Source organism: Athene noctua, chromosome 5 (genome assembly GCF_965140245.1).
Source record: "Athene noctua chromosome 5, bAthNoc1.hap1.1, whole genome shotgun sequence".
Classification (NCBI taxonomy): Eukaryota; Metazoa; Chordata; class Aves; order Strigiformes; family Strigidae; genus Athene; species Athene noctua.
The window spans coordinates 61,166,857-61,172,856 of record NC_134041.1 but is presented as its reverse complement, the minus strand read 5'-3'; positions in this window follow the sequence as shown (position 1 = coordinate 61,172,856).

Genomic DNA, 6,000 nt, shown 5'->3' with positions numbered 1-6,000 from the left:
TCTGGAATAGTAGGGAAATTCTGGAGAATAGATTTAACACAAATATTATGTCAAAATGAAAGAAAGGAAAGAAGGAAAGAAGGAAGGAAAGAAGGAAAGAAGGAAAGAAAGAAGGAAGGAAAGAAAGAAAGAAAGAAGGAAAGAAGGAAAGAAGGAAGGAAGGAAAGGAAGGAAGGAAGAAAGAAAGAAAGAAAGAAAGAAAGAAAGAAAGAAAGAAAGAAAGAAAGAAAGAAAGAAAGAAAGAAAGAAAGAAAGATTCATGTATATTCATGATTCAGCTCTAAATAAATTAACAAAAAGGCCACTTAGGATTCAATGCCAAAAAAGTGGTTGTATGGAACATAAGCCTGGTCAACAGTCCTTATGGCATTTTTAAAGGAGATTACTGCTTTAGTTGATAAAAGTATAGAATCATGGAATTGTTTAAGATCAAGTCCAGCCTTTAACCTAGCACTGCCAAGGCCACCACTAAACCATGTCCCTAAGTGCCACTTCTACACATCTGTTAAATACCTCCAGGGATGGGGACTCCACCATTTCCCTGGGCAGCCTCTTCCAATGATTGACAACTCTTTCAATGAAGAAATCTTTCCTAATACTCCATCTAAACCTCCCCTGACACAACTTGAGGCCATTTCCTCCTGTCTTATTGCTTGTTACTTGGGAGAAGAGACCGACACCCACCTCTCCACAACCTCCTTCTGGGTAGTTGTAGAGAACAATAAGGTCTCCCCTGAGTCTCCTTTTCTCCAGGCTAAACCCCCCCAGTTCCCTCAGCCTCTCCTCATACGACTTGTGCTCCAGACCCTGCACCAGCTCCGTTGTCCTTCTCTGGACACGCTCCAGCACCTCAATGTCTTTCTTGCAGTGAGGGGCCCAAAACTGAACCCAGTGTTCAAGATGTGGCCTCACCAGTGCTGAGTACAGGGGGAAATCACTGCCCTAGTCCTGCTGGCCACGCTATTGCTGACACACGCCAGGATGCCATTGGCCTTCTTGGCCACCTGGGCACACTGCTGGCTCATGCTCAGCTGCTGTCAACCAACACCGCCAGGTCCTTTTCCATCTGGCAGCTTTCCAGCCACTCCTCCCCAAGCCTGCATGGGGTTGTTGTGCCCCAAGTGCAGGACCCAGCACTCAGCCTTGTTGAACCTCATACAATTGGCTTCGGCCCATCAATCCAGCCTGTCCAGACCCCTCTGTAGAGCCTTCCTCACCCTCCAGCAGATCAACACTCCTGCCAAACTTGGGGTCGTCTACAAACTTACTAGCACTCGATCCCCTTGTCCAGATCACTGATAAAGATGTTAAACAGAACTGGCCCAAATACTGAGCCCTGGGGAACACCACTTGTGACAAGCAACCAACTGGATTTCACTCCATTCACCACAACTCTTTGGGCTTGGCCATGCAGCCAGTTTTTCACTCAGCGAAGAGTAGGCCTGTCCAAGCCACGAGCAGCCAATTTATCCAGGCAAACGCTGTGGGAAATGGTGTAAAAGGCTTTACTAAAGTTCACGTAAACAACATCCACAGCCCTTCCCTCATTCACTAAGCGGGTCACCTTGTCACAGAAGGAGATCAGGTTAGTCAGGCAGGACCTGCCTTTCATAAACCCATGTTGACTGGGCCTGATCACTTAGTTGTCCTGTAGTTGCTGCTTGATGGCACTCAAGATGATCTGCTCCATAAGCTTCCCTGGCACCGAGGTCAGGCTGACAGGCCTGTAGTTCCCCAGATCCTCCTTCCGACCCTTCCTGTAGACGGGCATCACATTGGTTAACCTCCAGCCAACTGGGACCTCCCTGGTTGGCCAGGATTGCCGATAGATGATTGGAAGTGGCTTGGTGAGCCCCTCCACCAGCTCCCTCAGTACCCTTGGGTGGATCCCGTCCAGCTCATGGACTCGTGTGTGTCTAAGTGGTGTAGCAGGTCACTAACCATTTCCCCTTGGGTTATGGGGGCTTCATTCTGCTCCCTATCGCTGTCTTCCAGCTCAGGGGGCTGGGTACCCCGAGAACAACTGGTCTTACTGTTAAAGGCTGAGGCAAAGAAGGCATTAAGTACCTCAGTCTTTTCCTCACCCTTTGTCACTATGTTTCCCCCAGCAGCAATTAAAGGACGGAGATTTTCCTTAACCCTCCTTTTCTTGCTACTGTATTTATAGAAACATTTTTTATTGTCTTTTACAGCAATAGCCATATTAAGTTCTAGCTGGATTTTGGCCCTTCTAATTTTCTCCCTGCATAACCTCACAACATCCTTGTAGTCCTCCTGAGTTGCCTACCCTTTTTCCAAAGTCCATAAACTCTCCTTTTTACCCTAAGTTCCAGCCAAAGCTCTCTGGTCAGCCAGGCTGGTCTTATTCCTTGCTGGCTCGTCTTCTGGCACATGGGGTTGGCCTGCTCTTGTGCCTTTAATATTTCCTTCATGAAGAATGCCCAGCCTTCCTGGACTCCTTTCCCCTTCAGGACTGCTTCCCAAAGGACTCTGTCAACCAGGCCCCTAAACAGGCCAAAGTCTGCCCTCAGAAGTCCAAGGTGGAAGTTCTGCTGACCCCGCTCCTTACTTCTCCGAGAATCAAAACCTCTCGTTTCATGGTGACTATGCCCAAGACAGCCTCCAACCATCCCATCACCCATAAGCCCTTCTCTGTTCACAAACAACAGATCCAGCAGGTCACCTTCCCTAGTTGGCTCCCCCACCAACTGTGTCAGGAGGGTCTCTTCCACGCACTCCAAGAACCTCCTGGACTGTTTCCTCTCTGCTGTACGGTATTTCCAGCCGACATCTGGTAAGTCCCCCCAAGAACAAGCGCTAGCAATTGTAAGACTTCTCCCAGCTGCTTAGGATTCAGTGCCTAAAAAGTGGTTGTATGGAACGTAAACCTAGTCAATAGTCCTTAGAGCATTTTTTAGGAGGCTGCTGCTTTGGTTGATAAAAATATCGACATAAAATGGGCCATTGGACTTAATGAATTATTGTCTTTCCATAACACTAAATGGCATTCTGTTTAGCAAAGAAATGCATCAAGGTACGTATGAAACAGATTAAGACATGCTAATTAACAAGTCTCTGAAATGTACTTGTTAATGGGAAAACATAATGGCAAAGCAGTGTTTCCAGAGAAGTTCTCCTGGGATCAGTGCTACCCAACACTCTGAGTACTGCAGATCTGTCAGTCTTTAAAGCTAGTAGAAAAACTTAGCCTTCAGTACATACTTTGAGAAGATTTCTAAGTCAGCGTATAATTGCTTTATAAAGTGCTTCACTCCTCTGATGTTGATGTAACTAAATGTACACCCACTTTTTGTCTGCAAGTTGCAGGGACTTTACCTATCTCTGAAACCAAAATGAAACTTAGGTGCTGTTTAAACTCATGTCAAGAAGACAATTTTTGTGTCAACTGATGTTTCATTTTCTAGTAAATTGTTTCCTTGACCTTGTTCTCAGCTTTGTGGAAGGTTTTCTGTAACACTCTGGGCTGGTGTAAGGAACTGATCCTGCGTTCCTACCAAAGGTCTCTTTGGTTTCATGGATGAAAAAGCATGCTGTGGTTTAAAAAAACACATTCTTGTGCTTGAGAAAGCATTTTTTGTAGTTATTCATTTTGGAGTCACTTGGCACAAATTACCTCCGTTATCAGCTCTTTGTAACGTTCCTACACTCTCAAATGACTAACAAAATAAAATAGAAGCACCAGTGCTGTAAGTTTTGATTCATACAATCTGTGAAGCTTGAACTCAGGAAATAATTTTTCCTGCATTTAAAAAACATATTTTTTCATTCCTGCATAAAACAACCAGGGTCTTGGCAGTTATGACAGTGATGCACATTATTGATGCTAGACAGTCATGGGCACCATAATGCCATTCTGTCTCGCAGCACCTCATCTGTCATCCTGCATCATCTCTTGTAGCTATAAACACTGGAAACTATCATAACACTCAGAGAATGCCTGTGATTTACTGCCTATAGGCCAAATAACCAAACATGTGAAATAAATAATTTCACTTGCTGATCTGGAGAGAGATATATATTTAAAAAGCATATATATCCAGACATATCTTCTGGCATGACCTTTCGCACTTGCTGCTTTTTAAAAAAGTTTCCCAGACAATGGTGGGCAAAAAAAACCCAGAGAAAAACAAGGTTTAAAGGGCATCAACTGATGACAGTCTGTGGGAAACTTTATATTAAAGTTTTAGTGCAACATTTTTTAAGGGATGAGAGGAATAACATTTAGTGCTGTTTTGACTGGGTTTGGGATATAGCTGGTCATTTTGTGTATGGCAGAATGTTTGAAATATTATGGTATCACAATCTTTACAAAACTACATGTCTCTCATGATTGTTTTACATTGCTCCTGTAAATCAAGTATCTCTTCTCAGAGTAGTACATGGAATTAAGTTATTTGTATAGATGTGTATCATTCACTTTTTTAGCCCACAGACTTTACCAGGAGGCATTGCTTATCTGCATATACTGTGCCAAGAGTTCAGTCTGCCCGCTGTGGATCACACAGATCCAGTAGGGAATTTTATGGGACCTACAGAGCAGTGCAAACTCCTGCTGTGCTGCTGGTTAATTTGCAGCTCCCCGTGCAGGGGCTCCTGCAAGCCACACAGATGGTTTGCATCAGGAGTCAGTTTTGTCCGTGCTATAGAAATATGTGTTTTATATTAGGTCTCAGACTCGGGCATACACAGGGCACTATGCAGGCCACTTCAAAGTGATATGCAGCTGGTGTTTGCCCCCATCACCATTACACACCACCTCTCTCCCTGTTGTTTGTGCCTCCTTCTACTGCCGTTGCCAGTGGCAGTATCTGACAAAAAAGTGTTTGATCCCTGCTGGATATGCAGATTCTTTATATGCAGATCTTCGGCTATTCAAAACCCATGGTTAGAGTATTCCAGTAATTCCTTATGTATTCAACCTTCTGTGTTTTTAATACATTTTAAAAACTTATTTAAACCACCTATATCCGCATCTGCGAGCTAGAATAGCTTCTTCCAGAAATATATGCTTGGCAACAGTTTTGCGTGTTTAAGTTAAAGATAGGCAAACATTACTGTGTGAGCAGCAGGCATGAAAATATCTAGTTTGATAAGTATATAGGAGTTTTCTCCACGATGTTACAATTTTGGAAGGGGGAAGAGTATTTAAGAGTACTTGAATATTCAATACGTATACAAACTGAATTTCTTCCAGAGTAAGAGTACTGTGATTATTCTGCAGTAACTGCGCGTGAGGATACTCATACTCTGCCTATGCAGAGCTATTCTGATCCATTTCCTCACTCACAACTCCTAACTTAACTTCTCACTAGCTAAAGAAAAGTTGCATAAAAATTCTTCTAATAAACCTTTTTTTGTAGTAATGATGTTAGCAACGATTTTTATGTTTGATGTAAAAAGGAGAGTGCTTCCAGGAGGAGTTTCCACAAACCACTGCTCGATGCCTCTGCTGAAATTGCTGATGAAGGATGATAACGCACAAGGCTCCTTCCTTCGAATTTACTCTGAGATATCGTCGCTGCTCTCTTGTCACTTGTCCTGAGTCCAGCTGCTGGCCCCTAGTTCTGCTCTGTGATGCCGTCTCTGCTCGGGGTTCTAAGTGCTAATTAATGGCGCTTTCTTCTGCGCCTGTGATAGAGCTTGGTGCCACGGTCCCAAACAGCACACCGAGACCGTGCCCTTCCTCTAACACTCCTCGTTATGGGGTACACGGAGGTTCATGGGGTACAGGGCTCCTTCCCCATCATCCCCGCTCTTGGTGAGCCCCTCAGGCATTACACATCTCATAATCGTTAACCGACACGGCACTTCTGCGCTGAGCTGCTGAAGACAGCCGGGCTGTGTTACCGGTAGCCTGTGTGCCTAAAATCACACCGTCTGCTGGTGAACGCGACATGCAGTGACGCGTTCGAGCACAGACCAGGCTCCCCGCAGGCACGCACACGGCAATACAACAAGTATCTCCCGGCTGAGCCCCTG